Below are 27,546 nucleotides of genomic sequence, written 5' to 3'. Positions count from 1 at the left end.
GTGGTCACTCGGAGTTTAATTGTTGTAAATGCTGGCTGTGGCCACTCGGAGTTTAATTGCTGTAAATGCTGGCTGTGGTCACTCGAAGTTTAATTGTTGTAAATGCTGGCTGTGGTCACTCAGAGTTTAATTGTTGTAAATGCTGGTTGTGGTCACTCAGAGTTTAATTGTTATAAATGCTGGCTGTGGTCACTCGGAGTTAAAGTGTTGTAAATGCTGGCTGTGGTCACTCGGAGTTTAATTGTTGTAAATGCTGGCTGTGATCACTTGGAGTTTAATTGCTGTAAATGCTGGCTGTGGTCACTCGGAGTTTAATTGTTGTAAATGCTAGCTGTGGTTGTAATGATATCAACAAATAGTGATGATATTTGTCTGTGTTTGATTACTTATGCCTTACAGCATATTTGTCTGTGTTTTTGATTGCTTGTGCCTGAGCAGCAGAGGTCATGTGACACAGACAAGCAGGCTGACAAGCTTTTACTTTCAGTTTGATTCTAGATGCATCACAGCATGGTGTGTTCTGTAAAGGCTGTTAAAAAGAGTTGAATAGACTTTAGATTAAAACAACTTTCTCTTTCATAAATGAGTCGTTATTGAACCCACAAAGAAATCAATACATGATGTCAGAAGTGGCTGAAAGAGAAAAAATCTGAAGTTACCAACTCGATGGGACAGTGAAAGGAGTTGTGGCAAGTAAGCGAAATCAGCTCTCCACATATTAGCAAGCCAGAAGAGAACATCGTTGCTTACCATTCGAGAATAGCTAACGAAGTGAAAAATGGAAGGTTTACTCCCACCGGCGACGCTTCAGTTGTCAGGTAATGTGGCTGAAAATTGGAGAAGGTTCAAACAACGTTTAGAGTTGTATTTAGCGGCAATCGGAGCTGACAAGAAAAGTAATAAACAGAAATCGTCACTGTTCTTACATGTCGTGGGTGATGAAGCGCTGGAGGTATATAATAATTTCATATTTGCTGTTGATGGAGACAAAATGAAGCTAGATAAAATAATGGAACAGTTTGAGGCCTACTGCATACCTAAACGCAACGTGACCTTTGAGAGGCACAAATTTTTCACATGTGTACAGAAAATCGGTGAGACTATTGATCAGTATGTGACTGAACTGAGAAACCGGAGCAAATCGTGTGAATTTGGGGGACTCACAGACTCGCTGATAAAAGACAGACTGGTGTGTGGTATTCCAGATAATGGTCTAAGGGAAAGACTGCTAAGAGAGCAAGATCTAGACCTGGGAAAAGCCATAGCACTGTGTAAGGCGACAGAGACTGTGAAGTTGCAGGCAAAGGAACTGTTCAGTGACAGTAGCTGCAACGTGGATGCAGTGAGAAAGAACGATACAAACCATTTAACAAAGAGAGCGCCAATGTGAAAAAAGAGACGTGGCCAGCAAACGAAAATGAAAGGGACAATCGGAAGTCATGTAGTCGATGCGGTACACAGCATCCACCAAGAAAGTGTCCAGCATATGGTAAAACATGCAATAGATGCAACAAAAACAACCATTATGCCCGTTGCTGTAAGAACCAAGCGCAACAAAGCAAGGTCCATACAGTAGATGAAAGCGAGATAGAGGAATTCTATGTAGATGTTGTGTCTGAAAACAAAAGAAAAGAAAGAGACTGGATGTTGACACTAAAAGTGAACGACATACACATTCCATTTAAATTGGATACTGGAGCACAAGTTAATGTGATATCAGAGACCGATTTTAAGAGAATTAGACCCAGACCAAAGATACATGGAATACAAGTGAAAGTGACCGGATACTCAGGTACTGATATACCAGTGAAAGGAAAATGCATTGTCAAAGTAACACACAAGGACAGAGAGCACACGCTAGCATTAATCGTGGTGCCAAAGGATGTGCAAGCCATACTAGGTTTAAAAGCCTGTGAGAGACTGAACCTGGTAAAGAGAGTCCTTGTTGTGGAAAGCGAAGGAGAGACAGTCTATGATGAACTCATGAAAGAGTACAAAGACCTATTTAAGGGTCTAGGCTGCATTCCAGGAGAACACACGATCAGAGTAGATAAAAGCATGACACCGGTCATACATCCATGCAGAAAAGTTCCGTTTGCTCTTCAAAAGCAACTGAAGGATGGAAAGCCTGAACGTGATTCAGAAGATAGATGAGCCAACTGAGTGGGTGAGTTCCCTCGTCGTAGTGGACAAAAAGAATGGAAAGCTCAGAATTTGCCTGGATCCAAGAGATCTAAACAGAGCAATAAAGAGAGAGCACTTCAAGCTTCCTACGCATGAGGAAATCATGGCACAGTTTGCAAATGCAAAATATTTCAGCAAGTTAGATGCGTCCTAAGGATTTTGGCAGATGAAGCTGGACGAAGCAAGTTCAAGACTGTGCATGTTCAACACTCTATTTGGCAGATACAGATTCCTAAGGTTACCATTTGGCATTGCCTCAGCTCCTGAAGTGTATCACAAGACTATCCATATGATCTATGAGCACCTGGAGGGAGTTGATACATCAATGGATGACATCATAGTATGGGGAACCACGAGAACTGAGCATGACGAGAGACTGAAAAAAGTGCTGGAAGCAACAAGGAAAACAAACCTGAAGCTGAATAGAGAGAAATGCCAGCTCGGGGTGACAGAACTGACATTCGTGGGAGATATCCTTAGCAGTGAGGGCATCAAACCAGATCCCAGAAAGGTGTCCGCCATTGAGAATGTGCCAAGGCCACAATGCAAAAAGGACGTGCAGAGGTTTAATGGAATGATCAACTACATGGGTAAATTCATATCCAACCTCTCAGAAAAAATAGCGCCACTGAGAAGACTAACTGAAAAGAACATAGAATGGGAATGGAATCATGAGCATGAGAAGTCATGGAGCGATCTAAAGAAACTGCTCACAGAGGAACCAGTTCTGAGGTTTTATGACCCAGCGAGACCCATCAAGATATCATCAGATGCATCACAGAGTGGGCTCGGTGCCGTTCTTCTGCAACAATATGACTACTGGCAACCTATTGCATATGCATCGCGCTCAATGACAGACGCGGAGACGCGATATGCTCAAATAGAAAAGGAGCTGCTCAGCATCACATACGCCTGTGAAAGATTTCACCAGTTTGTGGCAGGACAAGCAATCAGTGTAGAGACTGACCATAAGCCCTTGATTGCATTGTTCCAAAAGCCACTAAATAGCTGTCCGCTTAGAATACAAAGAATGATGATCAGGCTGCAACGCTATACACTGAATGTTGCGTACACACCGGGTAAGCTGATGTATACAGCAGACACGTTGTCCAGAGCTGTTGACCCAAGTGAGCCCGCAAACACCACAATGGATGAAAAAGTGAATGCCTACGTGGACATGATCACAAGTGCACTGCCCATAGCAGATGCAAAAATGGAGCTCATAAAGACTGAGACAAACAAAGATGAAACAATGAGACGACTGAGAAAAAGCATCTTGGATGGATGGCCCAACATGAAGCAAGACTGCTCACCTGATATAGCAGAGTACTGGAACTGCAGGGCGGAACTATCAGTGGTCGAAGACATCATCTACAAAGGAAGTAAAATAGTTATCCCAAAGAGTCTGAGAAGAGAGATGCTAAAAAAGATCCATGGAGGACATCTGGGAATCGAAAAGTGTAAGAAAAGAGCACGAGAGGTGATGTACTGGCCACGAATCAACCAAGATGTGACAAATGAGGTGTCAAACTGCACAATAAGCCTGAAATATCGAGCAAGCAATCCAGTAGAACCACTAAAGCCACACCCAGCACCAGACAGACCTTACCAGAAGGTAGGCGCTGACCTGTTCGTATGTCAAGGGAAGGACTATCTTGTCGTCACAGACTATTACTCCCTGTATCCAGAGGTTTGTAGACTGTACACCACCACTGCAGAAGCTGTGATAAGAAGTATGAAAGCCATATTCTCCAGACATGGCGTGGCAAGCGAGGTCTTCACAGACAACAGACCCCAGTTTAACAATGCAAATTTCCGACACTTTGCCAAAGAGTGGGACTTTGTCCACACAATGTCAAGTCCTCACTATCCACAGTCCAATGGACTAGTGGAAAAATCGGTCCAGACAGTGAAAAGACTGATGTACAAGGCAAAAGACAGTGGAACTGACTTCTACCAAAGCATGCTTGTATACCGTACAACGCCGCTCGAGTGTGGTATGTCACCAGCCCAACTCCTGATGGGACGTCGGCTAAGGTCAAACCTACCCATCCCGGAGAACCTCCTGAAAACAAAAGAGGGGGAGAAAGTGAGGAAGTTCAAAGAACAGAAAGAAAAGCAAAAGTACTATTATGACAGAGGAACACAAAACCTACCTGAACTCCACACTGGTGACCAAGTAAGGTTCAAAGACAAAACAAACACATGGACTCAGAAGGGAACTGTCCTGAGTGAAGTTCAACCAAGATCATACACCATTCAGACAGATGAGGGTGCTGTTCTGAGAAGAAATCGTTGAGATCTTCTCATGGGACCAGCCACAGCAGGTCAAGAGACTGATACTGTTGAACAACCTGATCACACAGCTGAGAACCAATTATCTGAGGCAACAACTCAGATTCAAGGACAATCAATCAGAAAATCCTCAAGACACGTGAAGCCTCCTGAGAGACTCATTGAGCAAATTTAAGGGCTATTGTTATAGAAGGAAGTAATGTTATCTTATTCTTTCTTCAAGTTCTAGTGTATTGACATATTTCATGTGAACACACAAAGCAAGGGTAAAAAACCTTGATCATAATGATAATGTAAGTTCATTAAATGTTGTTAGTTAAAAGTAAAATACTTTTGTTTTAAGAAAGGGAGATGTAATGATATCAGCAAATAGTGATGATATTTGTCTGTGTTTGATTACTTATGCCTTACAGCATATTTGTCTGTGTTTTTGATTGCTTGTGCCTGAGCAGCAGAGGTCACATGACACAGACAAGCAGGCTGACAAGCTTTTACTTTCAGTTTGATTCTAGATGCATCACAGCATGGTGTGCTCTGTAAAGGCTGTTAAAAAGAGTTGAATAGACTTTAGATTAAAACAACTTTCTCTTTCATAAATGAGTCGTTATTGAACCCACAAAGAAATCAATACAGTGGTCACTCAGAGTTTAATTGTTGTAAATGCTGGCTGTGGTTACTCGGAGTTTAATTGCTGTAAATGCTGGCTGTGGTCACTCGGAGTTTAATTGTTGTAAATGCTAGCTGTGGTCACTCAGAGTTTAATTGTTGTAAATGCTGGCTGTGGTCACTCAGAGTTTAATTGTTGTAAATGCTAGCTGTGGTCACTCAGAGTTTAATTGTTGTAAATGCCGTCAGTGGTCACTCAGAGTTTAATTGTTGTAAATGCTAGCTGTGGTCACTCGGAGTTTAATTGTTGTTTGGTCAGTTTCGTGCTGTAGTCCAGAGGCAGCTGCTTCTTTTAGTTTTTCATCTGTAACAAAATGTGACATCTGGTGAGTGACATCTGCTCTGTGATATCTGTGTGCACAGATATCCGGTTGGTATTTGAGACAATCAGCATTTCCGATGCAACAGAGACCTTGTCCATGTAATAATTAGCCGGGAGATGGAACCTTTCCCACAGTCTCTGGGTGCACACTCGACTTTTAATTAGATAGAAAGATTTCAGGCTCTTATTCATCTTGTGGTGATGATATCAAAGTGATTAAATCGAAGCGCATTTAATCAAAATGTAATTATAGTAATTAAGTACATTTTCTTCTTTCCAAAAAGAGATCTGGATATATTCGTAGACAGCTGTTGGAGTGACAAGCTAGTTATACAAGTTGGAATAAAGGTCACAATAAATGGAAAATAGATTTAAGATATTCTACAGCCCAACCGATTTTCCATCGATGCTGTACACACTCAGAATTAATAGTGTTTTTAATTTAAAGATGAGAAATGGTGCCCACACAAATGTGTCAGCCGTGGCTCAGTGGGCAGCACTCTCACCTCTGAGTCAGAAGGTTGTGGGTTCAAAGTCCCACTCCAGGGACTTGAGCACAAAAATCTAGGCTGACACTCCCAGTGCAGTCCTGAGGGAGCTTTCGGATGAAACGGTAAACCGAGGCCCCGTCTGCTCTCTCAGGTGGATGTAAAAGGTCCCGCGGCAGGGGAGTTCTCCCCGGTGTCCTGGCCAATCTTTATCCCTCAATCAACATCACTAAAGCAGATGATCTGGTCATTATAACATTTCTGTTTGTGGGAGCTTGCTGTGCACAAATTGGCTGCTGTATTGCCTACCGTACAACAGTGACTACACTTCAAAAAGTACTTCATTGGCTGTAAAGCGCTTTGGGATGTCCTGAGGTTGTGAAAGGCGCTATAGAAATGCAAGTCTTTCTTTCTTTCAAAAACTAAACTCTTTTACTGGGGTTTTCCCCCCATCCCGCCCCGCCCCCCCCCCCCCCACCACGATTCCTCCCCCTCTCCCCGTGTTTCTGATGGTGTTAACTCTTACTGGGGTTCAGCAGCTCACTGGTACCTCAGACTAGTCGACGTTCTTCTTTACCGAGCCTACGCCATCGGTTGCCAGCGGGCAGCGCCACTACGAAGGGCACCGTCGCCGAGCGTGGCTCAGATCTCACCCACCACCCACGCCGACGGCGCTTGCCCCTTCACTGGGTCACTGGACTCCAGTCAGTAGCAGGAATCCTGCTCCTCTTATAATCCCGGGAGCGTTGGGGACCAATTTCAGGGTCCACATCAGCAGATCAGCACAGATTTCGGACCAAATCTGGCACATTCCTGGCGTCTCAGACGCGTTGCCGAGTAGATTGGCACATTTAGCCCACACGGTGATGAACCACAAAGAGCAAGAAGCTCTTGAGCAACGCCAAGTGTTAACTGGGGTGATAATGGCCCCAATATCCTCCACTCCTTTGCACCCAGGAAACACCCAGTTCATGGGCACAAAAGAGAGGGGCAAGGGGCAGAAAACGGTTACAGCAGGGCTCAGAGGCTGACACTCCCAGCGCATAGAGACATAGAAACATAGGAGATAGGAGCAGGACTAGGCCATTCGGCCCCTCGAGCCTGCTCCACCATTTAATGAGATCATGGCTGATCATCCAAATTCAGTACCCTGTTCCTGCTTTCTCCCCATATCCCTTGATCCCTTTAGCCTTAAGAAATATATCCAACTCCTTCTTGAATATATTTAATGAATTGGCCTCAACTGCCTTCTGTGGTAGAGAATTCCACAGGTTCACCACTCTCTGGGTGAAGAAATTCCTCCTCATCTCAGTCCTAAATGGCTTACCCCTTATCCTTAGACTGTGACCCCTGGTTCTGGACTCCCCCGCCATCGGGACCATCCTTCCTGCATCTAGTCTATCTAGTCCTGTTAGAATTTTATAAGTTTCAATGAGTTCCCCTCTCAATCTTCTAAACTCCAGCAAGTATAAGCCCAATCGACCCAATCTCTCCTCATACGTCATTCCTGCCATCCCAGGTATCAGCCTGGTGAATCTTCGCTGCACTCCCTCCATGGCAGTACTGAGGGAGTGCTGCACTGCCGGAGGTGCCGTCTTTCAGATGAGAAGAGGTTGGCGATTAACTGTGCCAGGCCCGCCCAACCTCCCCGCCGCTCCTCACCTCCAGTCCGAGGGCTAGGGACCTTCTGGCTGGTGTTTACGGACAAGGGTCTGCAGCAGATGCTGGATTTCCGTCCCCGATTCTGGGCTTGGGCCCCTGTCGAGGGGCAGGGCCCGCACCTGGGGAAACATCAGGCCTCAACCCAGAAATACAGACGTGTTCAGTTCATGTTTAGATCACGCTGGGTCTGTGTGATCTCCTGCAACAGTTTCAATCGCCTGAGGGGGGTCAGAGAGGAATTATCCAGGGTGTGGCGGAGGCCACAAAGGGACAATAACACAATGTGTACCCAATGCTGTTATATGTACCTAACACAATTCACTTTGTATCGCAATGCTGTGGTATGTACATGCTGGGTTGGGTTATTCGTGCAGGGCCCCTTTAAGAGTGTCGGGTTACGTGATGAGTCATAGCCCCTGCTTGTAGCCCTGCACAGGGCTGAGGTTGTTCAGTCCATGTGGAGATGTGATAAAAGCAGGACACATTTTGTCCTTTACCAAAAGAAAGTCTCAGCCTGTTGATTTCTGTCGATCCCAACAAGGGTATTTTTTCCCCTATTGGCTCTGGGTTTTCTTGGGGGGCGGGTGTTTATTACCTCTCCCAGGAGGTGACATGGCTGCGATGGGTAGGAAATACCTGGTCATGATGCTGCATCCTTCAATCATGGTGTGGGACAGGCTTGATGGACTAGCCGGTCTTTTCCTGTCTGATAATTTTGTATGTATATTGGGCAGAGATTACTCCAGGCCATTCCATCTGACCTGCATCCAGAAAAGAGAAGACTGAGAGGTGACCTGATAGAAGTCTTTAAGTTTATGAAAGGGTTCAATAGGGTAGACGTAGAGAAAATGTTTCCACTGTGGGGGAGAGACTAGGGGCCATCAATATAAGACAGTCATGAATAAATCCAAAAGGAAATTCAGGAGAAACTCCTTTCCCCAGAGAGTGGTGCGAATGTGGAACTCGCCACCACAGGGAGCGGTTGAGGTGAATAGTATAGATGCATTTAAGGGGAAGCTAGACAAGCATATGAGGGAGACAGGAATAGAAGGGTAGGGTTAGATGAAGTAGGGTGGGAGGAGGCTCGTGTGGAGCATAAACGCTGGCACAGACCAGTTAAGAAAGACTTGCATTTCTATAGCACCTTTCACTACCACCGGACGTCTCAAAGCGTTTTACAGCCAATGAAGTACTTTTGAAGTGGAGTCGCTGTTGTACCCGAGAGGCGGTTCGACCACGTTAACATGGACTTGGTGGGGCCCCTGCCGCCTTCCCGTGGGTTCACCCACCTCCTCACAATGGTCGACAGAACCACCCGATGGCCGGAAGCCATCCCGCTGTCTTCGACGACGGCCGCCGATGTGGCTCGGGCGTTCATCAGCACTTGGGTCACCCGGTTCGGCGCCCCATCTGACATTTCCTCCGACCGGGGGCCTCAGTTCACGTCAGAGCTCTGGAACGCCGTCGCCCGAGGCCTCGGGTTGAAACTCCACCGCACCGCAGCTTACCACCCTCAGGTCAACGGGTTGTGCGAACGGTTCCATCGCTCCATGAAGGCCGCGCTCCGAGCCAGCCTCCGGGACGATGGCTGGATCGACAGACTTCTGTGGGTCATGCTGGGACTCAGGACCGCTCCCAAGGAGGACCTCCAATCCTCGTCCGCCGAGCTCGTTTATGGACAGCCGCTGTGGGTTCCCGGGGATTTTGTCCCCAACGCAATGGAGCCTTGGTCCGCAGCCAGTCAGCGGTCTGACCTTCTAGACAACGCCAAGGTTTTCGCTCCGGTGCCCACATCGCAGCACGGCCTCCCGCAGTCCCACGTTCCACTCGACCTTCGTGCGGCGGAGTACGTTTTCGTCCGCCACGACACCCACCGGGGACCTCTGCAGCCACCCTATGATGGGCCATTCCACGTCTTGGAAACCGGGGACAAGACCTTCGTCGTAGATGTCGGCGGCAAGCCGGACTGCATTTCCGTCAACCGCCTCAAGCTGGCCCACCTGGATCTGGACCGACCCGTTGAGTTGGCACAGCCCCCGAGACGGGGCCGACCTCCACTTTCCACGCCCTCCCTTCACCACCGAGCGCCCGAGGTCCCCCCGACGAACCCCCCGGTCTCCACCCCGGAATCGAGGAGCCTTTCCAACCGATTGATCCAGCCCCCCCGACGACTGACATTGCCAGTACTTGTGAATTCTGGGGGGACGTATGTGGCGGAGGCCACAAAGGGACAATAACACAATGTGTACCCAATGCTGTTATATGTAACTAACACAATTCACTTTGTATAGCAATGCTGTGGTATGTACATGCTGGGTTGGGTTATTCGTGCAGGGCCCCTTTAAGAGTGTTGGGTTACGTGATGAGTCATAGCCCCTGCTTGTAGCCCTGCACGGGGCTGAGGTTGTTCAGTCCATGTGGAGATGTGATAAAAGCAGGACACATTTTGTCCTTAACCAAAAGAAAGTCTCAGCCTGTTGATTTCTGTCGATCCCAACAAGGGTATTTTTTCCCCTATTGGCTCTGGGTTTTCTTGGGGGGGCGGGTGTTTATTACCTCTCCCAGGAGGTGACATGGCTGCGATGAGTAGGAAATACCTGGTCATGATGCTGCATCCTTCAATCATGGTGTGGGACAGGCTTGATGGACTAGCCGGTCTTTTCCTGTCTGATAATTTTGTATGTATATTCGGCAGAGATTACTCCAGGCCATTCCATCTGACCTGCATCCAGAAAAGAGATGACTGAGAGGTGACCTGATAGAAGTCTTTAAGTTTATGAAAGGGTTCAATAGGGTAGACGTACAGAAAATGTTTCCACTTTTGTGGGAGAGACCAAAACTAGGGGCCATCAATATAAGATAGTCACGAATAAATCCAATAGGGAATTCAGGAGAAACTTCTTTACCCAGAGAGTGGTGCGAATGTAGAACTCGCCACCACAGGGAGCGGTTGAGGTGAATAGTATAGATGCATTTAAGGGGAAGCTAGACAAGCGTATGAGGGAGACAGGAATAGAAGGGTAGGGTTAGATGAAGTAGGGTGGGAGGAGGCTCGTGTGGAGCATAAACACCGGCACAGACCAGTTAAGAAAGACTTGCATTTCTATAGCACCTTTCACTACCACCGGACGTCTCAAAGCGTTTTACAGCCAATGAAGTACTTTTGAAGTGGAGTCGCTGTTGTATTGTGGGAAATGCGGCAGTCAATTTGTGCACAGCAAGCTCCCACAAACAGCAATGTGATAATGACCAGATAATCTGTTTTAGTGATGTTGGTTGAGGGATAAATATTGGCCCAGGACACCGGGGAGAACTCCCCCTGCTCTTCCTCAAAATAGTGCCGCGGGATCTTTAACAACAGAAAACGTTGGAAAAACTCAGCAGGCCAGGCAACATCCATAGAGAGAAACAGAGTCAATGTTTCAGGTCGAAACCCTTCTTTAAAATAGTGCCATGGGATCTTTTACATCCACCTGAGAGGGCAGACAGGGCCTCGGTTTAACGTCTCATCTGAAAGACGGCACCTCCGACAGTGCCGCACTCCCTCAGGAGTGTTAGCCTGGATTTATGTGCTCCAGTCCCTGGAGTGGGATTTGAACCCACAACCTTCTGACTCAGAGAGCGAGAGTGCTGCCCACTGAGCCACGGCAGGCACTGCACAGTTGGGCCGAATGGCCTGTTTCTGAGCTGTAGGCTCTTTGGAAGAGGGCTGTGAATATTGGGGACCACATCTCTCGGTGTCGGACACTCCCGAGATAGACACAAATTCAAAATGGCACCTCTGCTGAAAGACTCTGGGAAAAACAACGGGTTGAGCCTGAAACTCAAGCACGCAACCTCTAGATTGAGAATCAGGAACCCAACCCAACTCTAACCAGGGCATCCAGGAACATGGAACTAAGGCAGGCAAATGAAGTTGCAGTACAGATCAGCCATGATCTCATTGAATGGCGGAACAGACTCGAGGGGCTGAATGGCCTCCTCCTGTCCCTAAGTTCCTAAGCCAGTTCAAATCTCAAAATTTCACAGCATGAATGCTTCAAGTAACAATTCAATGCTGCTCCTCCTCGTTGATATTAATAACGGATCATTTCAATCAGAGCGTCAAGGAGTATCGCTTGCTTAAATTAAAACAGAACATGCCTCCACTCACAATCCATTGATCTGATCGCATCCTCCAGCCTACATTCCTCTGATTTTCATAATAAGAGCCCACTCACCCCTGACAGACTCCAGCAATCTCATTTCAATTTCATTTTCAATTTAATCAGCACAACTGATCCAAGCTAATTCACGGTTCTATTCCTAGTAATGTGCGAGGCTCATGGTGCTGAGTGCCTTCGTGGAGTCGACTATTGTTAACCCTTTCAGTCAATTATATTTCTGTCAGAAATGGTATTGAAAATGTCAGGTGCCATCTCTCCATCATTTCGTTAATTCCCTGTCCCCTTTCCACCCCTCCTTTCCTTAAGGTGTTGGCCGTTGGGCATCAGGAGCCCTCGGGTAACTTGCGTGAGAGGCCATTCTTCATGTGCCAGCCTAGGTAGCGAGTGTCGGCAGGCGTAGGTGTTAAGTATGTGTATTGTATTGAACAATTAACACAAAGACTTAAACGTATAACTCAAACAGGTCTTTACTGGTTGGAGGTAGGGACTATACATAGGTCTTTACTTCATGCCCACAGGCGGGAACTGAGGGGGATCAGTACCCACAGTACTATTTATACCCCTATGGCCAGGAGTGGTACTGCGTATCACTACGCCCAACAAGTAGTGCAGTCCTGTCCATAGGTTCAAAGTAGCACACATATTACATACACAACATTCCTCCCTTCCTAGCTTTACAGTCATCTCCCCATTTAACATAACGTAATAACATATATACATATATAACTTCAGGTTTACATAACAGAATAACATAGATACATAGATAACTTCATGTCAAAACAGATCACAGATTCAGTCTCTGCGGAAAACAGTTCACAGATTCAATCTCTGTGGTGTAGTCGGTTCACGTTGCTGGAGTGACTCATTCAATAGTCCTTCCATGGATTTAACAGTTTGAACTTCCGAACTGAATTGGCTCCGTTCGGAGGGACCACGTGTGTGATCTGGTAGAGGTGATAATGGTTCAGATGGGTCATCTTCTGTTTTTACTTTTCCTTTTCTGCTTCTTGGAGACTCTCTGGGCTCCATTGTCAGCTGCCACAGCTGCCAGCTGCATGCGCAGTTCCTCCTTCTCTTCCTCCTGTTTCCGTCGTAGAGCCAGCTTCTCCCGATGTTCCGTAGACTTTTGGTGCTCCTCCATGATTTCTGCACTTTGGGAGTCGAAGTTACAAGCTGGGCAGGACAGGACATCGTAATATTCGGTGTCGTCCTGAGCTAGACCAGTGAGAGGGTCGTCTATTTCCTCCATACCCAGCTGGACGTTAGCCAGCTCTTGTTCCAAATCCAGACATCTTTCCTGAAGAGACTTCTTCATGTGTACCTCTGCATCCAGCTTTTTCTGGGCTTTCAGCAAGTCGTTTACTAGTGACCTCATTTGTGATTTTAATACTTCAACTTCCTTTGGAGATTGATTGATCGGACTATGCAATCCCTCTACCGGAGCAGCTGTTTCAGCGGTCTGTTGTTCTACGTTGACGTGAGTCAGCGTACTTTTGGCATCCAAGGGCTGCTCTGTTGCAGTCATCTCAGTCTGTGTTGCCACCTCAGCTCTTCCAATAACCTTTGAGAGCTCCGAACCCCTTTCGTTTGAATATTGAAGTTCATGTTCAAGTTTTTCCCATTTCAGAGTCCTGTCCTTCAGCATATGCAGGAGTTGGCTGACCGTTAACTCCTCTGACATCAGACGTTTTGTGTGCTCCTGCTCCATTTTCTCCATCAGCTGCTTCTGTTGTCTTTCCAGATTCTCCAACTCTATATCAAAGAACTCTTTCGTTGCATTCAACTCTTGCTCAAAACGGCGAAGCATTTGTTCTAATTGCTGTTGTAGTTTGAAATGGAGTTGAGTTCGAGCCCGGTGTCCCTCAGAAATGGGCACATCAGTAGACTTGCCAGACTCAGAATCCACAGTTAAACTATGTTGTTGTTGCTCAGTGGAATTCTGTGCTGAAACTTTGTCTTTTGCACCTGAGTTGGGCTTACCATCATCCGTTCCAGAGTCTGGGCCGACTATCTTCACCGAGTTCTCACTCGTTATTGTTTGTAGGAAATGCCAGTCCATATTCATTTTCCTAATCCACTCCCGTCCTAGTAGTGGAGGACCTCCTTCAGATATCACATATAAGTCCATTATTTGACTGTCTTCGCCCTTGTGGACCACTGCAACCTCTATTTTCCCGATGGGGTACACTCTTTGCCCCGTGTATGTTTTCAATATAATCCCCGTATCCTGTAGGGGAATATGTTGGAATAACTTTCCGTAATCTTTCTTATTTATGACCGTCAATGCCGATCCAGTGTCCAATTCCAGTTTTACTTGGACTCCTTCTATCTGAAGAGTGACCCAAATTGTCTGGAGGTCTGCACCCTTACCAGCGTTGAGTACTCTTAAGCTAGCCAGTTCATTACTGCTAGCGTCTGAATCGGACTCCTGTTCGGTCACCTTGTGTACCTTTGCGTATTTTCCTTGCGGTGACTTCTTGTTGCTGGTCTTCTTCCCTGACCTGCATACTCTAGCTATATGTCCAAGCCTACCACAAGTTCTACATTCTTGGTTTTTAAACCAACACTGGTTCTGATCATGCGTTGTCTTTCCACAACGATAACATTTGCCAGAACTCACACCCAATTTGTGTGCACTGAGCTCCGGTGACCGTAGCTGCATTACTGCCGTGCCTCTCGCTGCGGCTTCGTGTGCTGCTGCCATAGTGACCGCCTTCTCAAGCGTCAGCTCATTCTCCTCGAGCAGTCGCTTTTGTGTATCCTGTTTAAATAAACCACACACAAATTTGTCTCGAAGTGCCTCTGTCAGTCCCGTTCCAAACTGACAATATTTCGCTAATTTACGCAATTCCAGCAAATATTCAGCATTGCTTTCATGCTGTAGCTGCCTTCTGTCATAAAATTTAAATCGTTCCGCTAGCATCAGCGGCGTGGGGTTTAGATGATCTTTCAGGACAGTAACAATCTCATCGAACGTCTTATCCGCCGGTTCATCTGGTGATAACAGGTGTTTCAATTGCCCGTATGTCTTCGCACCCATTAAATTTAATAATGTTAGTGCTTTATCAGCCTCACGAATTTTATTGGCCTTACAATAATTTTTAACTCGTTCAACATATATGGCCCAATCTTCGATGTCACTATCAAAGTTGCTAATATTCCCGTGTTTAGGCATTGTAGTACTTTATCAGATTTGCAATTTCTCAGATTTTTTTTTTACTGTTATTCAAGATGGCGGCTTCCCGCTCTTGCCGTCGTCCTCCGCCCACAAAATGGCGGTTTTCCCGCTTCTGCCTTCTTCCCCAGCGGTTTTCCCGCGAAAAATGGCGGCTTTCCCGCACTTCTCGCTCTCCCCGCCCACTTCAATGGCGGTTTTCCCGCGCTTCTCGTCGCTGACTTTCAGCCCGACTGCGGCTCTTATCTCCTGTGCGATCGCTGGTGCGCCGCCCGCCCGAAACGGTTCTCAGCCCTTATCACCGGTGCGATCGCTGGCCCGCTAAGCGCCTCCCGCTTGAAGCGGCTCCCGGCCTCTGGCTCACCCGCTCGGCGGCTCTTGCTCGCTCCCTCCCGGGCTCTGGCTTACCCGCTCGCGCCCTCCCGGGCTCTGGCTTACCCACGAGGTTATGGAGGCTTCAGGGTCCTAATGCCTGTCGCTTCCAGTCGCTGGAAGCTGTCAGGATTTCTGCTGCCCTTCAGTTTTCAGTGGGGTGTTGAGGATTGGAACCTCTCTTCAACGTCCTGTCTTTGGACGAAGCCGCTGTGGAATAACTGCCGCAGGGTTCGAACCGACTCGTCGCCAGTGTTAAGTATGTGTATTGTATTGAACAATTAACACAAAGACTTAAACGTATAACTCAAACAGGTCTTTACTGGTTGGAGGTAGGGACTATACATAGGTCTTTACTTCATGCCCACAGGCGGGAACTGAGGGGGATCAGTACCCACAGTACTATTTATACCCCTATGGCCAGGAGTGGTACTGCGTATCACTACGCCCAACAAGTAGTGCAGTCCTGTCCATAGGTTCAAAGTAGCACACATATTACATACACAACAGTAGGAACAGGAGGAGGCCATTCAGCCCCTCGATACTGTTCCGTCATTCAATTAGATCATGGTTGATCTGTACCTCAACCCCACCTACCCGCCTTGGTTCCGTAACCCTTAATACCCTCACCCAACAAAAATCTATCACTCTTAGTATTTAAAGCTCCAATTAATCCAACATCCACAGCTTTTTGGGGGAGAGAGTTCCAGATTTCCACTACCCTTTGTGTGAAGAGTTGCTTCCTGATTTCACGCCTAACTGGCCTGGCTCTGATTTGAAGGTTGTGTCCTCTTGTTCTGGACTCCCCCAGCAGAGGAAATAGTTTGTTCGTATCTACCCTATCAAATGCCTTCGTCATTTTTAATCACCTTGATCAGGTCACCCCTCAACCTTCTAAACTCAAGGAACTACAAGCCTAGTCTAGGCAACTTCATTGGCTGCAAAGCACTTTGGGACATCCTGAGGTTGTGAAAGGCGCTAAATAAATGCACGTTCTTTCTTTCCATACTGAGGATAGAATAAAGGGGTAGATATGCCCTCATAATTTAACCCGTTTTAGCCCCGGTGTCATTCTGGTGAATCTGAGCTGGCCCCCTTCCAAGGCCAATACTGTATATCCTTCCTGAGGTTCGGGGCCCAGAACTGACTGTGGGAAGATGTCACAGGCAAGCCCCCAATCCGGTCCCCGCCCCACGTTAGTGACCAGGAGCAGGTCCCTGGCGGGTCCTTCCCCCCTCCCCAACCCAGGGCACTGAGACCAATTGTAGAGCCTCTTCTGATCTCCCTAAGCTGAGATCTACAAACTCAGCAGAAACTGGGGATCAGATCTGGGCCCTTCCCATCTCCTACGATTGTTAAACACTTGGCGGGGTGGGGGGTGGGGGGATGTTGAATTTCTGCAGGGAGTTCTCCTTGTCCTCAGGCGTAACTGCAGTGAAAGATTCTCAGAAATGCTGGAGCTAACGGGCGTTGGTCTTGGTTTTTTTTGGGGGGGTTCCTCTGGAGTTCCAGTGGACAATCAGAAGGAGCCCAGCCCAAATCCACCCCTTTATTCTATCCTCAATATGGAAAGAAAGAACTTGCATTTCTCCAGCGCCTTTCACAACCCCAGGACATCCCAAAACGCTTTACAGCCAATGAAGTGTAGGCACTGTTTTAATGAGGATGCGGAGATGAGTTTTCTCGACACCTTTAACTCCGGTGTACGACTGTCTCACCCCGTTCACAACTCTGGCCAGTGATTCCTGAGACGTTCCTTCAATTAGGATCCTTAATAGATATTGAGGAGAGGTGGCGTGTATCTCAGTTGTTTAGGATGGGCTCAAACGCTAATCCAAGGGTGAAAATGCATTGTCCTGGAGAACCTTCTCCTTGCCACAGGCTGGATTTGAAGAAAAGAAAACCCAGAGTTGTGGCGATAAAAGAGTTCGCACCTTGTTACAGGTGTTTGAATTTTGCATGTCTTCCAAAAGTGGTGGTGTCCCCGTCCTAAAATGGTTTCCAAGCACCACATTGAAAATTGAAATGGCTGCTTGAAGATGGTTTTGCTGTACCGTAGGGCCAGAGATCTTTTTATCAACAATTACTCAAAGTTAAAGACTTTCTTTGAATCAAATTGCTTCAATTACAGGCGTACATATGAGGAGTTACACACCATGTGCCCTGATGTCTTACTCCAAGTAGAAACTGTAATGATATGATACGAACATTTATTGAACTCAGGACATCCCAAAGTGCTTTACAGCCAATGAAATACTTTTTTTGAAGTGTAGTCACTGTTGTAATGTGGGAAACGCGGCAGCCAAATTGCACACAGCAAGCTCCCACAACCAGCAATGTGATAATGACCAGATAATCTGTTTCAGTGATGTTGGTTGAGGGATAAATATTGGCCCCAGGACACCGGGGAGAACTCCCCTGCTCTTCTTCGAAATAGTGCCACCGGATCTTTTACATCCACCTGAGAGAGATATTATGGGATGTTATTCGGTGGATATTATGGGATATTATAGGATGTTATTCAGTGGACATTATGGGATGTTATTCGGTGGATATTATGGGATATTATAGGATGTTATTCAGTGGACATTATGGGATGTTATTCGGTGGATGTTATTCGGTGGATATTAGGGGATGTTATTCAGTGGATATTATGGGATGCTATTCAGTGGATATTATGGGATGTTATTCAGTGGATATTAGGGGATGTTATTCAGTGGCTATTTGGGGATATTATTCAGTGGATATTAGGGGGTGTTATTCAGTGGCTATTATGGGATGTTATTCAGTGGCTATTATGGGATGTTATTCAGTGGATATTAGGGGATGTTATTCAGTGGATATTATGGGATGTTATTCAGTGGCTATTATGGGATGTTATTCAGTGGATATTAAGGGGTGCTATTCAGTGGATATTATGGGATGTTATTCAGTGGATATTTTGGGATGTTATTCAGTGGCTATTATGGGATGTTATTCAGTGGCTATTATGGGATGTTATTCAGTGGATATTAGGGGATGTTATTCAGTGGATATTATGGGATGTTATTCAGTGGATATTTTGGGATGTTATTCAGTGGATATTAGGGGATGTTATTCAGTGGCTATTTGGGGATATTATTCAGTGGATATTATGGGATGTTATTCAGTGGATATTTTGGGATGTTATTCAGTGGATATTATGGGATGTTATTCAGTGGATATTTTGGGATGTTATTCAGTGGATATTATGGGATGTTATTCAGTGGATATTAGGGGATGTTATTCAGTGGATATTATGGGATGTTATTCGGTGGATGTTATTCGGTGGATATTAGGGGATGTTATTCAGTGGATATTATGGGATGCTATTCAGTGGATATTATGGGATGTTATTCAGTGGATATTAGGGGATGTTATTCAGTGGATATTATGGGATGCTATTCAGTGGATATTAGGGGATGTTATTCAGTGGATATTATGGGATGTTATTCAGTGGATATTATGGGATGTTATTCAGTGGATATTATGGGATGCTATTCAGTGGATATTATGGGATGCTATTCAGTGGATATTATGGGATGTTATTCAGTGGATATTAGGGGATGTTATTCAGTGGATATTATGGGATGTTATTCAGTGGATATTATGGGATGCTATTCAGTGGATATTATGGGATGTTATTCAGTGGATATTATGGGATGCTATTCAGTGGATATTATGGGATGCTATTCAGTGGATATTATGGGATGTTATTCAGTGGATATTATGGGATGCTATTCAGTGGATATTATGGGATGCTATTCAGTGGATATTATGGGATGTTATTCAGTGGATATTAGGGGATGTTATTCAGTGGATATTATGGGATGTTATTCAGTGGATATTATGGGATGTTATTCAGTGGCTATTATGGGATGTTATTCAGTGGATATTATGGGATGTTATTCAGTGGATATTAAGGGATGTTATTCAGTGGCTATTATGGGATGTTATTCAGTGGATATTATGGGATGTTATTCAGTGGATATTATGGGATGTTATTCAGTGGATATTATGGGATGTTATTCAGTGGATATTATGGGATGCTATTCAGTGGATATTATGGGATGTTATTCAGTGGATATTATGGGATGTTATTCAGTGGCTATTATGGGATGTTATTCAGTGGATATTATGGGATGTTATTCAGTGACTATTATGGGATGTTATTCAGTGGATATTATGGGATGCTATTCAGTGGATATTATGGGATGTTATTCAGTGGCTATTTGGGGATATTATTCAGTGGATATTATGGGATGTTATTCAGTGGATATTATGGGATGTTATTCAGTGGATATTAAGGGATGTTATTCAGTGGCTATTATGGGATGTTATTCAGTGGATATTATGGGATGTTATTCAGTGGATATTATGGGATGCTATTCAGTGGATATTATGGGATGTTATTCAGTGGATATTATGGGATGTTATTCAGTGGCTATTATGGGATGTTATTCAGTGGATATTATGGGATGTTATTCAGTGGATATTAGGGGATGTTATTCAGTGGATATTATGGGATGCTATTCAGTGGATATTATGGGATGTTATTCAGTGGCTATTTGGGGATATTATTCAGTGGATATTATGGGATGTTATTCAGTGGATATTATGGGATGTTATTCAGTGGATATTTTGGGATGTTATTCAGTGGATATTTTGGGATGTTATTCAGTGGATATTTTGGGATGTTATTCAGTGGATATTATGGGATGTTATTCAGTGGATATTTTGGGATGTTATTCAGTGGATATTATGGGATGTTATTCAGTGGATATTAGGGGATGTTATTCAGTGGATATTATGGGATGTTATTCGGTGGATGCTATTCAGTGGATATTAGGGGATGTTATTCAGTGGATATTATGGGATGTTATTCAGTGGATATTATGGGATGTTATTCAGTGGATATTATGGGATGTTATTCAGTGGATATTATGGGATGTTATTCAGTGGATATTATGGGATGTTATTTGGTGGATGTTATTCGGTGGATATTAGGGGATGTTATTCAGTGGATATTAGGGGATGTTATTCAGTGGATATTATGGGATGCTATTCAGTGGATATTAGGGGATGTTATTCAGTGGATATTATGGGATGTTATTCAGTGGATATTATGGGATGTTATTCAGTGGATATTATGGGATGTTATTCAGTGGATATTATGGGATGTTATTCAGTGGATATTAGGGGATGTTATTCAGTGGATATTAGGGGATGTTATTCAGTGGATATTATGGGATGTTATTCAGTGGATATTATGGGATGTTATTCAGTGGATATTATGGGATGCTATTCAGTGGATATTAGGGGATGTTATTCAGTGGCTATTATGGGATGCTATTCAGTGGATATTATGGGATGCTATTCAGTGGATATTATGGGATGTTATTCAGTGGATATTATGGGATGCTATTCAGTGGATATTAGGGGATGTTATTCAGTGGATATTATGGGATGTTATTCAGTGGATATTATGGGATGTTATTCAGTGGATATTATGGGATGTTATTCAGTGGATATTATGGGATGTTATTCAGTGGATATTATGGGATGTTATTCAGTGGATATTATGGGATGTTATTCAGTGGATATTATGGGATGCTATTCAGTGGATATTATGGGATGCTATTCAGTGGATATTATGGGATGCTATTCAGTGGATATTATGGGATGTTATTCAGTGGATATTATGGGATGCTATTCAGTGGATATTATGGGATGCTATTCAGTGGATATTATGGGATGTTATTCAGTGGATATTAGGGGATGTTATTCAGTGGATATTATGGGATGTTATTCAGTGGCTATTATGGGATGTTATTCAGTGGATATTATGGGATGTTATTCAGTGGATATTATGGGATGTTATTCAGTGGATATTAGGGGATGCTATTCAGTGGATATTATGGGATGTTATTCAGTGGATATTAGGGGATGTTATTCAGTGGCTATTATGGGATGTTATTCAGTGGATATTATGGGATGCTATTCAGTGGATATTAGGGGATGTTATTCAGTGGCTATTATGGGATGTTATTCAGTGGATATTATGGGATGTTATTCAGTGGATATCAGGGGATGTTATTCAGTGGATATTATGGGATGTTATTCAGTGGATATTATGGGATGTTATTCAGTGGATATTATGGGATGTTATTCAGTGGATATTATGGGATGTTATTCAGTGGATATTATGGGATGCTATTCAGTGGATATTATGGGATGTTATTCAGTGGATATTATGGGATGTTATTCAGTGGATATTATGGGATGCTATTCAGTGGATATTAGGGGATGTTATTCAGTGGATATTATGGGATGTTATTCAGTGGATATTATGGGATGTTATTCAGTGGATATTATGGGATGTTATTCAGTGGATATTATGGGATGTTATTCAGTGGATATTATGGGATGTTATTCAGTGGATATTAGGGGATGTTATTCAGTGGATATTAGGGGATGTTATTCAGTGGATATTATGGGATGTTATTCAGTGGATATTATGGGATGTTATTCAGTGGATATTATGGGATGCTATTCAGTGGATATTAGGGGATGTTATTCAGTGGATATTATGGGATGCTATTCAGTGGATATTATGGGATGTTATTCGGTGGATATTAGGGGATGTTATTCAGTGGCTATTTGGGGATATTATTCAGTGGCTATTATGGGATGTTACTCAGTGGCTATTATGGGATGTTATTCAGTGGATATTAGGGGATGTTATTCAGTGGATATTATGGGATGTTATTCAGTGGATATTAGGGGATGTTATTCAGTGGATATTAGGGGATGTTATTCAGTGGATATTATGGGATGTTATTCAGTGGATATTATGGGATGTTATTCAGTGGATATTATGGGATGCTATTCAGTGGATATTAGGGGATGTTATTCAGTGGATATTATGGGATGCTATTCAGTGGATATTATGGGATGTTATTCGGTGGATATTAGGGGATGTTATTCAGTGGCTATTTGGGGATATTATTCAGTGGCTATTATGGGATGTTATTCAGTGGCTATTATGGGATGTTATTCAGTGGATATTATGGGATGTTATTCAGTGGCTATTATGGGATGTTATTCAGTGGATATTAGGGGATGTTATTCAGTGGATATTATGGGATGTTATTCAGTGGCTATTATGGGATGTTATTCAGTGGATATTAAGGGGTGCTATTCAGTGGATATTATGGGATGTTATTCAGTGGATATTTTGGGATGTTATTCAGTGGCTATTATGGGATGTTATTCAGTGGCTATTATGGGATGTTATTCAGTGGATATTAGGGGATGTTATTCAGTGGATATTATGGGATGTTATTCAGTGGATATTTTGGGATGTTATTCAGTGGATATTAGGGGATGTTATTCAGTGGCTATTTGGGGATATTATTCAGTGGATATTATGGGATGTTATTCAGTGGATATTTTGGGATGTTATTCAGTGGATATTATGGGATGTTATTCAGTGGATATTTTGGGATGTTATTCAGTGGATATTATGGGATGTTATTCAGTGGATATTAGGGGATGTTATTCAGTGGATATTATGGGATGTTATTCGGTGGATGTTATTCGGTGGATATTAGGGGATGTTATTCAGTGGATATTATGGGATGCTATTCAGTGGATATTATGGGATGTTATTCAGTGGATATTATGGGATGCTATTCAGTGGATATTATGGGATGTTATTCAGTGGATATTAAGGGATGTTATTCAGTGGCTATTATGGGATGTTATTCAGTGGATATTATGGGATGTTATTCAGTGGATATTATGGGATGTTATTCAGTGGATATTATGGGATGTTATTCAGTGGATATTATGGGATGCTATTCAGTGGATATTATGGGATGTTATTCAGTGGATATTATGGGATGTTATTCAGTGGCTATTATGGGATGTTATTCAGTGGATATTATGGGATGTTATTCAGTGGATATTAGGGGATGTTATTCAGTGGATATTATGGGATGCTATTCAGTGGATATTATGGGATGTTATTCAGTGGCTATTTGGGGATATTATTCAGTGGATATTATGGGATGTTATTCAGTGGATATTATGGGATGTTATTCAGTGGATATTAAGGGATGTTATTCAGTGGCTATTATTGGATGTTATTCAGTGGATATTATGGGATGTTATTCAGTGGATATTATGGGATGTTATTCAGTGGATATTATGGGATGTTATTCAGTGGATATTATGGGATGCTATTCAGTGGATATTATGGGATGTTATTCAGTGGATATTATGGGATGTTATTCAGTGGCTATTATGGGATGTTATTCAGTGGATATTATGGGATGTTATTCAGTGGATATTAGGGGATGTTATTCAGTGGATATTATGGGATGCTATTCAGTGGATATTATGGGATGTTATTCAGTGGCTATTTGGGGATATTATTCAGTGGATATTATGGGATGTTATTCAGTGGATATTATGGGATGTTATTCAGTGGATATTTTGGGATGTTATTCAGTGGATATTTTGGGATGTTATTCAGTGGATATTTTGGGATGTTATTCAGTGGATATTATGGGATGTTATTCAGTGGATATTTTGGGATGTTATTCAATGGATATTATGGGATGTTATTCAGTGGATATTAGGGGATGTTATTCAGTGGATATTATGGGATGTTATTCGGTGGATGTTATTCAGTGGATATTAGGGGATGTTATTCAGTGGATATTATGGGATGTTATTCAGTGGATATTATGGGATGTTATTCAGTGGATATTATGGGATGTTATTCAGTGGATATTATGGGATGTTATTCGGTGGATGTTAGGGGATGTTATTCAGTGGATATTATGGGATGTTATTCAGTGGATATTATGGGATGTTATTCAGTGGATATTAGGGGATGTTATTCAGTGGATATTAGGGGATGTTATTCAGTGGATATTATGGGATGTTATTCAGTGGATATTATGGGATGTTATTCAGTGGATATTATGGGATGCTATTCAGTGGATATTAGGGGATGTCATTCAGTGGCTATTATGGGATGCTATTCAGTGGATATTATGGGATGCTATTCAGTGGATATTATGGGATGTTATTCAGTGGATATTAGGGGATGTTATTCAGTGGATATTATGGGATGTTATTCAGTGGATATTATGGGATGTTATTCAGTGGATATTATGGGATGTTATTCAGTGGATATTATGGGATGTTATTCAGTGGATATTATGGGATGTTATTCAGTGGATATTATGGGATGCTATTCAGTGGATATTATGGGATGCTATTCAGTGGATATTATGGGATGCTATTCAGTGGATATTATGGGATGTTATTCAGTGGATATTATGGGATGCTATTCAGTGGATATTATGGGATGCTATTCAGTGGATATTATGGGATGTTATTCAGTGGATATTAGGGGATGTTATTCAGTGGATATTATGGGATGTTATTCAGTGGCTATTATGGGATGTTATTCAGTGGATATTATGGGATGTTATTCAGTGGATATTATGGGATGTTATTCAGTGGATATTAGGGGATGCTATTCAGTGGATATTATGGGATGTTATTCAGTGGATATTAGGGGATGTTATTCAGTGGCTATTATGGGATGTTATTCAGTGGATATTATGGGATGCTATTCAGTGGATATTAGGGGATGTTATTCAGTGGATATTATGGGATGTTATTCAGTGGATATTATGGGATGTTATTCAGTGGATATTATGGGATGTTATTCAGTGGATATTATGGGATGTTATTCAGTGGATATTATGGGATGCTATTCAGTGGATATTATGGGATGTTATTCAGTGGATATTATGGGATGTTATTCAGTGGATATTATGGGATGCTATTCAATGGATATTAGGGGATGTTATTCAGTGGATATTATGGGATGTTATTCAGTGGATATTATGGGATGTTATTCAGTGGATATTATGGGATGTTATTCAGTGGATATTATGGGATGTTATTCAGTGGATATTATGGGATGTTATTCAGTGGATATTAGGGGATGTTATTCAGTGGATATTAGGGGATGTTATTCAGTGGATATTATGGGATGTTATTCAGTGGATATTATGGGATGTTATTCAGTGGATATTATGGGATGCTATTCAGTGGATATTAGGGGATGTTATTCAGTGGATATTATGGGATGCTATTCAGTGGATATTATGGGATGTTATTCGATGGATATTAGGGGATGTTATTCAGTGGCTATTTGGGGATATTATTCAGTGGCTATTATGGGATGTTATTCAGTGGCTATTATGGGATGTTATTCAGTGGATATTAGGGGATGTTATTCAGTGGATATTATGGGATGTTATTCAGTGGATATTAGGGGATGTTATTCAGTGGATATTAGGGGATGTTATTCAGTGGATATTATGGGATGTTATTCAGTGGATATTATGGGATGTTATTCAGTGGATATTATGGGATGCTATTCAGTGGATATTAGGGGATGTTATTCAGTGGATATTATGGGATGCTATTCAGTGGATATTATGGGATGTTATTCGGTGGATATTAGGGGATGTTATTCAGTGGCTATTTGGGGATATTATTCAGTGGCTATTATGGGATGTTATTCAGTGGCTATTATGGGATGTTATTCAGTGGATATTATGGGATGTTATTCAGTGGCTATTATGGGATGTTATTCAGTGGATATTAGGGGATGTTATTCAGTGGATATTTTGGGATGTTATTCAGTGGCTATTATGGGATGTTATTCAGTGGCTATTATGGGATGTTATTCAGTGGATATTATGGGATGTTATTCAGTGGATATTAAGGGGTGCTATTCAGTGGATATTATGGGATGTTATTCAGTGGATATTAGGGGATGTTATTCAGTGGCTATTTGGGGATGTTATTCAGTGGATATTTTGGGATGTTATTCAGTGGATATTATGGGATGTTATTCAGTGGATATTATGGGATGTTATTCAGTGGATATTAGGGGATGTTATTCAGTGGATATTATGGGATGTTATTCAGTGGATATTATTTAGTTGGGATTATTTAGGCCCGGGTCCCCAGCCTGTCCCAGCTCAGCCTCCAGTTCTTATCCGGCTCTCGAGTTACTCGAGTCAGGCTCACCGCAGCTCCTCCAGCCGCCTAGGCCGCCCCATAATGCGGCAACGCTGGGCGGGGCTTGGGGGAGGCGGGGCTAGTGAGGAGAGGCGGGGCTATGGCACCTCCGACAGTGCGGCACTCCCTCAGTACTGCACTGGGAGCGTCAGCCTGGATTTTTGTGCTCAAGTCTCTGGAGTGGGACTTGAACCCACAACCTTCTGACTCAGAAGCAAGGCTGCTACCCACTGCATATTGCGTCTTGACACCAGTTGTTCAAAGATTGTAACTTTCTTTGGATAATCAAGTGGGGTAGAACTGGCTCCAGGCTATGCTAATGAATCTGGTTCCCATAATCCGCCTATACACAACTGTCATGGCTTCCGTTTAAGTATTCCAATACCTAAGACAATATAAAATGATAATGGGGGGAGAAATTGGTTTCGCGCCGGGAACTGGTGGGAAGTGGGCCCACTTGCCAGAAAACAAAGGCCCAAGGTTGGGCCTCATCTCCATAACAACGGCGAACTGTGGATGCCAGTTGGACATCCCGTTGGGGGCTGGCCTATCAGACGGCGAGCCGGCCCACAGGTAAGTCCGAGGGTGGGGGAGGCCCGAGCAGGTGGAGGGGGGTGGGATACAGCTAAGCTGGCCCGTCAGCGGCCCGCAGTATTGCGGTGGAGCAGAGAGCAACGGCGCTGCCCCTCCTCCTCCTCCCCAGTGAGGTAACACCTAAGGAACTTACCTGTTCTGTGGCGCCCTCCTGGGTCCCTTTAAGCACCGCTGGTTAATCAGCCGGGAAGGCTGAGCGGAGCGGCCATCTTACGCCCCCGGTTAGCATATTCACAGAATCACAGAAACCCCACAGTGCAGATAGAGGCCATTTCGGCCCATCGAGCCTGCGCCAACACATATCCCACCCGATCCCGGTAACCCCTACACCAACACATATCCCCGTAACCCCACGTATTTAATCCCCCTAACACTAAGAGTCAATTTATCATGGCCAATCAACCTAACCCGCACATCTTTGGACTGTGGGAGGAAACCGGAGCACCCGGAGAAAACCCACGCAAACACGGGGAGGATGTGCAAACT

Source organism: Somniosus microcephalus, chromosome 28, assembly GCF_052327205.1.
Source record: "Somniosus microcephalus isolate GS21.2 chromosome 28, FLI_Smic_1.0, whole genome shotgun sequence".
In the NCBI taxonomy this organism is placed as follows: domain Eukaryota; kingdom Metazoa; phylum Chordata; class Chondrichthyes; order Squaliformes; family Somniosidae; genus Somniosus; species Somniosus microcephalus.
The sequence above is the reverse complement of the archived record's forward strand: the minus strand, read 5'-3'. Positions refer to the sequence as shown.